General features: G+C 49.2%; 1 pseudogene; it reads right to left on the bottom strand.

Moving 5' to 3' along the window:
• Positions 1 to 8,072: 8,072 nt before the first annotated feature.
• LOC137673681 (feather keratin Cos2-3-like) lies at positions 8,073 to 8,898 on the bottom strand (annotated as a pseudogene).
• Between the last annotated feature and the right edge of the window lie 4,810 nt (positions 8,899 to 13,708).

Here is a 13,708-nt window from a genome sequence, read left to right as displayed (position 1 = left end):
GTGTTCCTGAAGCCCATACGAGAGGTGTCACAGCATCTTCTGTTATCTCCTGTAACTCGGCTTCCTTGTGTAATATAAAAACTTGGGCATCCAAAGCTTTATTTTCAGGAATATGGTTTTGGATTTTTCCGTTTGTAAAAGTAATTTGTGCATTCAATTTACTTAGCATATCTCATCCTAACAGCAGCATGGGGCAATCTGGTATGTAGAGAAATTGATGGGTTAATACCCTTTTCCCAATTCCAGATTTTAAAAGCTGGAAAAACGGTCGAATTTCTTCCTGCCTTGTGGCACCAACAACTGACGCACTACGATCATTGAAATTACTCCTACATGTATTTAACACTGAATAGGTAGCTCCTGTATTTACTAAAATTTTATTTTCTCATTCCTCAACTTTATTATAATCAGGGGTTCTGTTGCAGAGGGTTTCGAATCTTCCCTAGCTTTATTACCACCTTTTTACAGGTCTTATAACTTAAAAGGATCCACACCGAATGTCATCCACCTTGTCTATTAAGTACCACAGTCCCACACACAAAACAAGGTATTGCCCCTGGGTATCTAGATTTGGGCAGGCGTTCTTGCGGATGTTGTTCCCAGCCCAAAGTTATTAACCATCCTGTGGGACTTAAATAGGCTGCTTCAAGAGATTAGTAAGAACTCTGATATTAAAGAAATTGACCAAGCACTACAGCAACTTAACTCACATATACAAATTTCTGCAAACATTTCTGGTGCTATGAATCAGGACTCTCACTCAGTTCACAGCGGCGCCGTATCACAGAAACACACACACACATAGTCAAATACTCAACATAAAACACACAGTCAAATACTCTTATAAAACACTCTTAACATAAAAGATTCTTTGCATAAAAGACACAATGTAAAATACCCGGGCACTTGTAAATAAGGCATACAATGATTGCTCCAGTTAGTATCCCTCCAGCAGCTGCAAATATTCATATCACAATTGTGAGAGGCTCGCTTACCCTTCTCCTGCTTCTTATACAGTCATTAGCAGGTCCGTCCTGGCTCCCGATATCGGGATGCAGCGATAACCTTGGATTCACTCGATCTACCCTCAAGATCGCTCGCGGCCGCTCTATCGGTCAGCGAATCTCCCCATCGGGTACCCTCCTCCCATACGGGGACTACGCTGTACGCCAGACGTCTCTGCCGCAGTTTACCAGCAGCCCCGGCCACGCATGGGAGTCCCCAGTGACTTACTGGCTTCCCGACCGGTCCCCGGTTAAACATACCATTTATCCGCAGCTTCAGGAGATTCTTGTCTGCTCCCGCGGTGAGCGGCTGGAATCGGAGGCCCCTTCCGAGAAAAGAACTCGGGGCGCGCCTAGGGGCGGCCGCTTCCTCAGTCGATCCCGCAGCCGAGCAGAGTTCTCCTGCCTGGCTCGCCAAAATGACGTGCAGAAAACAGACTCCACAACCAGCAAGGCTGTAAAGTAGGTATGTTTATTCAGCGCTGGGCAGCACGGGAGGTAGTCCCACCAAAGTCATGCGCGCCTTCGCGGTAATTCAGCTTGTATTTATGTAGCAAAGTGTTACATATTCATCATTTCAAGGATGCCTATACATATTCATGACTTTCCCCGAGAAGGCAGTCTTCATTATAATAAGTTCCAGGAGATCATTTCCATAGTCTCCGCCTTTAACTCCTCCTGGTTGCACACGTGCAGTTCCTCCTGGTGGTCATGGGCCGAGGTCTCAGGGATGAAGGCCGTATGTCTTCCTCGCTGTGCACTTCTCACCTTTTCTTCTTGCACGGGCGTGGTAACATCCATGCTCAAAGCGCAAGACCAGTTCTCGCTGGGTTTTGTATAACCTTAATGTTCTGTGGCTTGTTCTGTTGAGATGTGCTTAGGCAGTTAATTTACGCATCAGGCTGATAACATAAAGAATTTAAATAATTTCTCGACCCCTAGGACAGCTCACAGGCAAAGAATTTCTCAACCCCTAGGATAGCTCACACCCAGATCAAATAGCAAGTAAAAAAAGGAAAAGGAGTTATGTTCCTTATCACTCCTCATGAGGAATTGTTCTCCTCACAGTAGCAGCATTCTCCATTGCTCTGTCAATGAGCTCCACAGAGCAGCCAGAGTCAGAAGGAGCCTGATTGCAGAAGAACAGCAACAGAACAAACCTAACAGGGAACTGGCCTCAGTACAGCCATTGAAATGCAACTTTCTGTATCTTCAGTCCCCCTTCTCCTACTCTTCCAAAGCTCACACTCTGCTCCTGCTGATTCCAGGCCCTGACAAGGACTGTTTCACACCAGTTTTGATCCTTAGGTTAGTTCAGAGTAAACAATATTGTGAATGCCTTGTCAAGGCTGGCAGGCCCCACTCCCTGCCTCTCCAGGCCAATACACAGGTGCTCTCCCCCAGATCTGGGAAGTTCAGAAGGATGGGGTATTCCTCATGGACCTGGAGAAAAGCTGAGAAATCCTGCCAACCTCATTCAGGCTATGCGTGAATGGATCTGCTTCCAGTGCAGTGTCAGTGCTGTCTGGTTTGACATACGGCCCTGCCTCATGTCCAAGTCAATGTCAGGTGTTCCTGTGCAGCCCATCAGTCTGGTTCTGTGTCAGGCAGGGGCTGAGACCTTGGGCCGAACATGTACTGAACTAAAAGAACATGGAATAGGGAAAATACTGAAGTGTTCAACATATATTTGTCCTCAGTTTTTACTGGTATGGCTTTTCCTCAGACCCATCACATGCCTGAACCTCCCAATAGACTCTGGGAATGAAGCAGCACCTACAGTAAAAGAAAGAACTCAGGAGCTCTTACTACCAATCAGACATAGATAAGTCCGTGGGACCATCTGGGATTCATCCAAGGGTGTTCAGGGAGCTGGCTGCTCAGTCGCCACTCAGTCCCTGAAAAGAAGCTCTCAGAAGTCTTTTCTAAACTCATGAAAGACAATAAAGCAACTGGGAACAGCTCACATGGGTTTACTGAGGGCAAATAATGCCTGACTGACCCTGCTGCTTTCTGTGAGGAGGTAAGTGGCACAGTGGAGTGGATGTGGTATCCCTTGACTTTAGCAAGACTTTTGACTCCCTCTTCCCTATAGTACCCTACTCACCAAACAGGTGAGATATGGCTGGAGAGGTGGACACGAAGCAAGTCTGGAAAATTAGCTGGCCTGATGAGCTCAGGGAGTTGTGACCAGTAGCCAATAACCACAGTGGGAACCCTCAGGGGTCAATACTGGGACCAATAGTGTTTAATATTTTCATTAACAACCTGAATAGTGCAGAAGAGTGCACTGTCAGCAAGTTTGAGGAGGAACACTAATTGTGGGGAGTTGTCAATACAATATAGGGCAGGGCTGCTAGTCAGAGGAGTCTGGGCGGGTTGGAGAAATGAGCTGACTAGAACCACAAAAAGTTCAATAAGAGCAAGCACGAACCACCCCATGCACCAGTACAGGCTGGGGGTTGGCTGCTGAGGAAGCAGCTCAGCAGAAAAAGCAGTGAGGTCCTAGTGGGCATCTAGATGAACATGAGCCAGCACCATGCCCTTGCAACGAAGAAGGTACACTGTGTCCTGACCTGTATTACTCAGAGTGTAGCTAACAAGTCCAGGGAAGTGATCTTGCTCCTCTGTTTGATACTTGTGAGACTGTATCTGGAGCAGTGCACCCTGTTTGGCACTCCCCAGTCCAGGAAGGATATTGATCAACAGGCGTGAGTGCTGTGGAGGCCACCAAGATGGTGAGGTAGCCAGATTCATGATGTGCAAGGAAAGGATGTGAGAGCTGGGCCTGCTCATCTTGTAGAAGAGAAGGCTAAGGGAAGGCTACTACCACTTCACTGGAGGATACAGAGAAGATTGAGATAGACTCTGAAGATAAACTATGATTCAGGCTGTGAATGGGCCAATGGACACAAGTGTGATAATGGGTAATTCTGATTAGATATCATGGACCATGAAGGTGGTCAAGTGCTGGAGTACATCGTGCAGAGAGGTTATGGGATCTCTGTCATTGGAAGTGTTCAGAACCTTGCCTGGACTCGACCCTAAGTAACCTGATTTATTGAGACCTTCTCTGAGCACAGAGTTGGACTAAGTGGCTTCTGGAGGCCCCTTCTCCAGTCTGTTATCCCTCAGAGTTTCTCAGACGGCCTCTGGCAGGAACAGCTCAGCAGTCATGAGGCAACCTGCACAGTCACCACATCTCATCCTCAGTGGGATGCCTGTGACAGATCAATGTTTCAGTACAATTCCCAGTTTGCCCCTTGATGTCATAATGAGATCACTTATGATGTCAAAAGTGACTGGAAGGAATTACACATCCACCCACATAGGCTTCTCCAAAAAGGTGCATACATACATCCCCCTCATGGGTGCACACACACGCACACCTATACACACACAGAGGTATGCACACTCACAAGCACGCACATGCACATGGTCCCACACACGTAGGGACAACCACACATGTGAGTTTCCATGCACCCAAAGAGCAACTTATATGTGTGCACACACAGAGGTGTGTGTACATGTTTCCAAAGGAGTCCGTATGCAGACACATGCACAGCCAACCTATCATACCAATGTGCACACTCAAACTTGCATGCTTAGACATGCATGCTCCGTCACGCATACATTTGCTAGATATACGTGTACACTTCTGTACACAAATGATAATACATAAAAGCACACATCCGCACACACCTATGCCCATTCACTTACATATATGCGGATCAATGCCATACACATCCATATTCACCTGCATGAAGGCACGTGCATGTGCTAAAACACATACACACTCATGAACAGGTGTGCCCAAACACACACACAAAGTTTGTACACAGTCATGCTTGCATGTGCATTACCCCAGGCACACATGTACATGTGAATGCACACGAGTACAGCCTGATTAACATGTATGTGACCATGAACATGCACACACATCACTGAGAACCAGGGCATCAGACACCAACTCTCAGCCTCTTGGGATGATTCTATCAAGTCCTTCAGACCCTACAGTTAAGGCAACGAATAAGACGTTGGCCAGTCCCATCAGCTTTAGTGAGCTCAGGGGTTTGAAAGTGGTTCAGTCAGATGTTTTCCCACCCACAGAGACAAACCACAGTAGAGTCCAAACTGTCATGGCCTTTGCAGACATTGAACACGTCCAAGTCCCAAGTCTGCATGTGAAAGTATAGAATATCTATAACTATAGAAATATAATGAACTATAGAATATCCCTATTGCTGTAAGCCCTCCAAATGCCCATTTTACAAGCAAAAAAATTTAAAAAATCTTACAGCCTTAGAAACTCCTGCCTGTCTTAGCGATCTCCTCAAGGGTCTGAGACCAGCCCCTGCCCTTGCAAAGGGAGCAGTAATGACACAATCGTGTGGCAAAAGAGGGTTGTGTGCCTGGGACAAGCCAGACTCCTCTCAGGCTGCAGACGCTGAGGCTGGGACATCAGAAGTGATTTGTAGTAGTGAGGCTTTCTTTAGACTCACTGTAGGGTAAATACCCCCTCTTTAAAAGGCAGAGAAATGCAGAAACAATGTTAATTTACAGAGCAGCTAAAAAAAGTTGTTTGGCTCCCCTGTGAATATTCATCTATTCTTTTTTGATGTGGTTTTCCTGGCTTTAGGTGATGTGCTGGTCCTTTTTTCCCCGTTGTGTTTTGCATGCAGGTGCAGGTGGTTGTAATTGCCTGTAGTGAGTGGGAGCTGCCTGTATCCTCCTCCGTAACCACTAGCTGGCTGAGTTTATTCTGTGTCCAAAGTTCTTATATATAAAACAGTTTCCACACATAATGCCATAAGAACGTATTGGGTTTACCTGGCAAAGTTTTCATCACGGGGGGCCTGCAGGAATGGCTTCTGTAAGAAGACACCAGAAGCTGCCCCTGTGTGAGACAAAGCCAATTTCAGCTGACTCCAAGATGAACCCACTGCTGGCCAAAGCTGAGCCAGTCGCTGAAGCTGATGGCACCTCTGGGAAAACATATTTAAGAAAGGGTAAAAAATGTTGTGCAGCAGTTGTGACAGAGGAGTGAGAAAAAGTGATAGAAACAACTATGCAGACACCAACATCAGTGAAGGAGAAGGTGAAGGAGGTGCTCCAGGTGCCAAAGCAGAGATTCCCTGCAGCCTGTGGTGAAGACTATGGTGATGCAAGTTGTCTCCCTGCAGCCCATGGCAAAGCATGGTGGAGTAGCTATCCACACCACAACACATGGAGCACTCCATGATGGAGCAGGTGCACGTGTCCTGAAGGAAGCTGTAGCCCACAGAGAACCCACACTGGAGCAGGCTACTGGCACTGTGGCCCATGGAGAAGAGCCCATACTGGAGTAGCTTTTCTGGCAGGATCTGTGGCCCATGAGGGACCCCCGCTGGAGCAGTCTGTTCCTGAAGGAATGTACCCCATGAATACAGTCTCGAAAAACTGTAGCCTGTGGGTAGGACCCACGCTGGAGAAGTTCTTGAAGGACTGTATCTTGTGGGTGGGACCCAATTCTACAGCAGGAAAAGTGCATGAGGAGGAAGGAGCAGCAGAGGCGAACCATTATGAATGCATTACGAGTTTCAGTGTCCTTATCTTCACCCATGAGCCTTTCATCATATTTTCTCCCCTTATCTTGTTGATGGAGAGGGAGTGATAGACTGTCTTGGTGGATACCTGGCAGCCAGCCAAGGTCAAACCACCACAGGCAGTTTAAACAAGTGTTAGTGCTGAGAGCACATGTAGATGTAGAATAGCAGTGGTTCTGAGATAAGCTGCATTAGCCACAATCTCTTCTTGGCAGAAGATACTTGTACAATTTTGTCAAGACATTTGGATTTTCATGAAGGAAATAGGGTATGAGACTGTAGCAGCTGCCAAGAGACATTTCCACCAATCAGAAGGGATGAGATTTATGTGTAAAAAATCCTCTTCCTCCAAAATGGCAGCCAGTTCCTGAGCACAAACTCTCTGGGGGGACTAATGAAGCAGTCAAGTGCTCCGAGCCCACCTACAGCTCTCTTGGGAAGTGCACCCAGTACCCTCATTCCTGCTGATCTTCACATTCTCCTGCAAGCTCTGTATCAGATAAATTTACTCTCCCTCAGAAATACACCCTTTCACTAACCATGTTTGCACTGACAGCCCTCAGCTCCCACATGCTTAGCTCCAATTTCCAGCTTCAGTGCATTCAGCAGCTACTCCTTGTAATAGCATGTCCCTGCTACTCCTGCCAATGGCTGCTGGCCATGGCCCCTAGTGGAGGTGGAGAGGAAGGTGGAGTAGCAGCTACGGACCATGCCAAAGGCTGTTCTCTGCATTACACCTCCTGCCATTCTGCAATGCAAATCACTTTATGGAGCTGCTCACCCACTGCCCACGACCCCAGTGCATCTCCGGCCATAGCAAGAGGAACACCCTTCCTCAAGAGCTCATGGGGCTTCTGAACCCTCAGGGCCTCCTGCCTTTCTGGGTATTTGTGGGCAGAGACACAGCACTGATGGTCACTGGCAGCAGAGTAGCCAGGGATATCTTCCTCAGCTCCAAGGTGCCCATTAGAGGAGCCACTACAAGGTACCCCAACCTCCCATTCCTCTGTGAATTGAGAAGGGTCTCCTTGTGCCCTCATCCACTTCCATCTCAGAGCAACACCCTTCTCCTTTGGCATTGAGGAGTGTCCACAGAGGGAAGGACCACATGAAGGCCAGGCTTGAATGCAGTAGAACTTTAATGAGTCAAAAGAGGGAAACAAAGGCACTCCGAGTAGAGGCCAGCGGTTCAGGGAGCACCAGGAAAAAGACAGAGGCTGCTCTCCTTGGCCATGGAGAAGTTCCTGTATGATGTGTGTCTGCCTGCCTGGCTCACAAAGGGTGTCCCAACCTGGTTAGTTGTCCTAACCAGGCTGGCCATGCGGGGATATTGCAGCCCAGGGGAACCAAAGGAAACAAGGAAAAGGTAAAGAAAGGCAAAGCCATTCATCTATCCTTAAAACAACATCCAAAATCTCAATCCTCTGCCCAGCACCATGTTCTGAGTTCCTCAGGGTTTCTCCCTGGGGCTTTCCCAGCAGCTTTAGCAGGGGAGGCACCTTCTGCCACTGTAGCGGCTGGAAATGCCAGAGAGGTCACAGCACCCAGAGTTGATGGGCACTCCATCACAGCTGAGGATGCTGCCAACAGCTGCAGAGGTGGAGGATCCCACAACAGTGTTCTGTGGGAAGGAGCTGAGGATGGGGCCAGGCAGGGTCACCACCACAGGGGAGGGCTCGATGACGACGGTGGAGTTTTGGCACTGCCTGACACAGGGCTCATTGCAGCTGCTGGCCAGCGGGGTCGGGCCGCAGGGCTGGCAGGGCAGGCACTGGTTATAGCAGGACATGTCTTGGACCTGGAGATGCACCTGGGAGAGAGGACAGAGAAGAAGCAAAGAACAAGCATGGGTGAGGAACAGCCTGGTTAACCTGTTGCGAAGGATCTAAGGCCACAAACAAGTGGGAAGATGAAGACTGTTCCAGGAGCCACATGGTCTTCATTGCCTCATCTGACCAGGGCCCTACAAAGAGCTACCAGACCCAAGGAAGTTCTCTTCTAGTTTGTAAACCAAAAGCCTCATCAGCCACATCCAAGACTCTGTCTAAGCTGACATTCTCTCCACTGTCATGACAAGAAGCTCCAGGGTCAAACACAGAACAGAGCCAACATCATCTGAGATGTCCTTTGAGTGGATATCTCACTTTGGAGGAGGAGAAGGGATTTCAGACTCACCTGGTTCACAAGGAGAAAGAGGCAAGAGAAGGGGATGAGAGAGTGCGGACTTGGGCTGCCTTTTATACTAGTCCTTCATTGCTGCAGGACCAGGGGCACCCTTTGCAGAGGTAACAATTTTCTGACAAGCTCATCTTGAATGCAAACCATCACAGCTAATGATATGGACTGTGCTTTGGTTTCCTGCACTCCTGCCTTTTCATTTCCAGCTTGGTGCCATGCCCTTTCCTAAATGAAGGCTTCTTCTGAGGACTGGGATGAAAGGCCCCAGGATTTCTGGGGCAGGAATGCAGCAGTGCTGGCAGAAGACTCAGCTCAAGTGCTGGATGGGTCCAGAGCAGGCAAATGATGTCAGCCCGGGTCACTCTGTTGGGACTGTTTGAAGTGTTGTTCTCAGGAAGAAGCTCCAGCAGTCCTCAGCTGGGTGCCCAAGGGCTCCTGTATGTGAGGATGTATCCTATCCTTCTCTTTCCTTCCGTCCTCAGCTCACCCTGATGGTCACTTGTTGCCTCCTCAGATGTGTGCAATGTGCTGCTAGGTTTTGACCCTATGCTGCCTAACACTGCCCTCAGGAAAAAATTCTAGCCTGTTTTGAATTGTCTCCTCTCTGTGCAGCCTGTGAGTACACAAACAATTCCATGGGCATTCCTGGGGCCTTCTCCTTCCCCAGCATGCCCTAACCGTGCCACAGTTGTCCCCAGCTGTCCTCAGCATAGTCCACAGTTGGTAGTGCTTCTATGTGTGTTCCTGTCTTCTGTGCTCTTGTGTGCAGCTGGGTTTGTGTGAGTGTACGTGGGTGCAGAAATTTGTGCACGGTTCCACACCGAAGTGCATGAGCATGTGTGTGTCCTTTTGTGTCCCTCCTCACAAACAGACAGTGCTGCTCATGGCAGGGACAGTTTCCACTGCTCTGTCCATGGGCACTGCAGAGCAGAATGTTCCCAGTGTTAGCAGAAGCCCAAGTGCAGCTGAATGGTAAAGGCACCACCCTGCTAGAGGTCTGTCCAGACAAGAGGCACTGAAATGCAGCCCCTGCCTCCTGAACCCTCCTTCTCCTGCCCTTCCAAAGCTCATACTCTGCTGCTGCTGATTCCAGGCCCCAACAAGAACCATTTTGCACCAGTTTGGATCCTTAGTTTAACTCAGTGCAACAACATTGGGAATGCCTCAGCATGGCTGATAGTCACCACTCCCTGCCTCTCCAGGCCAGGACAAAGCTGCTAGAGAGTTCAAAAGGATCGACATTGCTTTATGGACCTGTTGAAAGGCTGAGGAATCCTGCCCATCTTGTGCAGGCCATGCCCGAGTGGATCTGCATCCAGTGCAGTGTTGGTACTGTCTGGGTTGGGACACAGCCCTCCCTCGTGTCCAAGCCAGTGCCAAATGTGCTTGTACATCCCTCTCAGGGATCAGTCATAGGACCAACACTGTTTACTGTTTTCATGAACACCATGAGCAGTGAGAAGGACGGCAATCCTAGGAAGTTTGGGGATGACACCCAATGGGACAGAGCAGGCAGTCCACTGGGCTGTGTTAGTCAAAGTTCTGCTAGCCGGACCAGGAAAGCAACCCTGCGCCTCTGGCTCTTGTGAGCCCACCTCTGAAGTGCTGTATCCAGGCTGGGGCTCCCCAGTCCAGGAAGGATATCGACATACTGAAGCAAGTCCAGAAAAGGCTACCATACTCGTTATGGTGCTGGCAAACTTGACATGTGAGGAGAGGCTGAGAGAACTGGGCCTGCTCATCTTGGAGAAGAGATGGCTCAGGGGAGAGCTTCTTGCTTTCTACAACAACTTGTCCAGAGGAGACAGAGAAGATGGACCAAGACTCTGGAAGTGCACAGCATCAGGATTAGGTGCAATGGACAGCAGATAGAACATGGGAAAATTTGATGAAGCAGTAGGCTAAAAGAAATAATGAGAACTCAAACGGTTTTCCCAGGGAGGTTGTGCAATCTCCATCCTGGGAGGTTTCAAGGCTGGACTGAATGTGACCTTGAGCAACGTGATCTCATGGGATCTGTTCCGAGCAGGGGTTGATCTAGATGATCTCAGGACATCCTTTTGTACCTGCATTCTGATTCTATGATCACCCCTCTGCCCCTGCCTTCCCTGACCCCTGCACACCCATGGGCACATTTGTTGTCACACTATCGCGGGGAGAGTCCAATTCCCAGGAGAGAAACTTTTGCTTATGCAGAGCCACGGAGCACTCTCTGCGCTGGTGAGACCCTGAGGGGTGCTGGCACCAGTATGGGGTGCAACCTCAGGGCAGAGCTGTTGGTGGTGGCCATCTGCGGTGAAAAGGAAACATTGTGGGCAGAGCAGAGAGACACGGCTGGCGGGTGCCACTGAGGTGCAGACAGTGGAATGCAGTATGTGGCAGTGCTGGGGTGCAGGGCTACTGCGGCTGGCCAATGTCCTTCTGAGCACACAGGGTAGGTGGTTGTGGCAGGGGGCCAGGACTGTGCCCAAGATGTTCCCCAGGCGTGCCAGGGCCAACTCTTCCCTCTCATTCTTCAAGACGTCTTTCCCATTCCCTGTCTCTTAGCCATCTTTCATGCCCCTTTTCCAGCTCTTTGAGTCTGGCTCACTATTCTCCCTTCCATTTCCATCATCTCTACCAGTATGAGTTTGCTTGCATGTACACCTGACTTTCCTCACATCCACTGTTTCCCCTGTGCTTTCAACACTTCTCATTACCTTGAGTTTCGCCCTCTGTCCTTCACTGTAACACACACAACTCTCCTGTCTACTCTTCTTCTCATCATCCATCCGTCCATCCATCCATCCATCCGTCCATCCATGCACGTGACTTTCATCCCATCTTTCCATCTCTCCATGCATCTAATTTAAATTCCCCTGCAACCTTCTGCCCTCGGTTCACACACCCACACCAGCATCACACTCCAACCCTCTTCATGAGAACATGTCTCCTTCCATTCTGATCTCTCTCACTGCCACTGTTCTTGACTGTTTCTCTGGATGTTGTTTGGCATTCTTTGTGCTTTTCTTCTCCTTTCTCAGCAGTTGCTGAAGGCAGAGCCCAGGTGCAGCAGGAGTTGTTGCTGGAGTCCACCAAGGATACCAGCATCACCACCACTTGCTCACAGACCAACATACAGTCCACTGAGTTCATCTATTACTGTCAGTTCCCAAGCCAAGGCCCTGCATTCCTCCTGAGAACTCATAAAGAATCCCAAGTGCTGCCGGACCTGCCTGTCGGTCGTGGTAGTCCACTGATCCAGTGCCTTGTGGCTCACCCAGCCCCAGTGCAGGTATGCAGAGGTTTATTACTGTACCTCTAGAAACAGCAAGAGATGATCCAGGGCCACAGCCAGACGAGCTGCTGTGGGCGGGACCAGGCATGTGTGTCAGGGGCTGGGGGGACACCTGGCACCAGCACCAACACTAGCACCAGCATCAGCATCAGCAGGAGCCTGAAGACCAGCACTAGAATCAGGTCCTCTGTGGCCTTTTAATTCTTCCAAGTGTAGTTACTGTTTGTCACCTCTGGCTGCTGGCAGCTGTCAGAGTCCAGAGGACCAAGGGGAGGTAGGACAAAGGAAATCTTCTCCATGGGCTGCAACTCACCATCCTCGCCTTGTCAAGATCCACATTTCCAAAATGGTCTTCCCTTCAATTCACTTCTTGGGAGTCACAGGTTCCAGAAACGAGCTAGAAACACAAAGCCATACTGAATGCAGCTGGTATTTCACTGAGCCACAGAAATATTGGGGTTTTGCCGCCTGGTCAGTGATAGGTCTGGACATTCCTTTTCTTGTTCCTGCCATCAGCAAAGATTTGAGCTTATTGTACTGTTTGTTTGGGGTGAGACTGCTGATACCAACACAAGAGGAAGTGAGAGGAAAATCACTCTCCTGGCCCTGTATAACATTTCTTAATGCAGGGGGACATTAGGAAGAGGCGCTTCTTCAGGACACCCTCCAGCTTGACAATCTGTAGGGCTGCTACCTCAGCTGGAAGGACACAGGCTGCCACATGAGGATCTCTCTGGGGACACGTCTCTATACTGTCTAGACATATATGTACTGCACCAACAGCAGACATTGGCTGAGGCTGATGTTGGTGAGACACAGTTGGGCCTTAGTGGGGCACAACATGTGATGGGAATAGCAGGACTGACAGCATGAGGTGTATTTGGCTCCAGAAAGATGTCTACACCTTTGTACTCCCATTGCATCTTTCAAGTTGTTACCACCTTGCACAGGCCTGCAAATCACCAGAGGATGGAAATGATACGAAAAGGTCAGAGTTCATCCTCCGGGGACCCCCAAACACTGCAGAGCTTACTTCCCTCTCCTTCCTCAATTCTTTTCTCCTCTGTGCTCACCTTGTTTTGGAATATCCTCACCTTGACAACCATACTCGCTGACACACTTGCCCCAGCTATGTACTTGAGAGTCTCTTTCCTTGATGCCTGCGTCGCCTCTCTCGCCACCCCCATTCCTTGCCTACATTGCCTGCACTTGGCTGCTGCACAGTGTCTGGCCCCAAACCCCTCTTGGGACATCCCAAGGCTCCAGCTATCACAAATGCTTGAAGGAAGAATTCACCCAAGCTGTGCAGACTCTGACTGTCCCTGCCAAGCCTTCCAGGCTGTGTCAGGGTCTGATCAACAATTGACCAAATATACCTTAGGAATCAGTGACCTGAATTTTCTGCCACTTTGTCACAGTCCCTGAAGTCTAATTTTTTCTTGCCAGAAGTCAGTTTTGCAGAAGCTCTTCTTCTGAGAAAAAAAACAAATAGAATGACACCACCACCACCAAACCATTCACCTTGCTTCAGCTTCGAATTTCAGCTTCTTCATGAAAGCTTTTATCTGCCTTGGCCCTGTCTTCACCTTTAGCTTCAGGAAATTTCTTTTCACTCTGCTCATCCCTCTTGCTTTCCCAGGGCTTTCACCGACTGCTACAGAGTA

Source organism: Nyctibius grandis, chromosome 26 (genome assembly GCF_013368605.1).
Source record: "Nyctibius grandis isolate bNycGra1 chromosome 26, bNycGra1.pri, whole genome shotgun sequence".
NCBI classification, from domain to species: Eukaryota; Metazoa; Chordata; class Aves; order Nyctibiiformes; family Nyctibiidae; genus Nyctibius; species Nyctibius grandis.
This window is presented reverse-complemented; position numbering and strand designations above follow the sequence as displayed.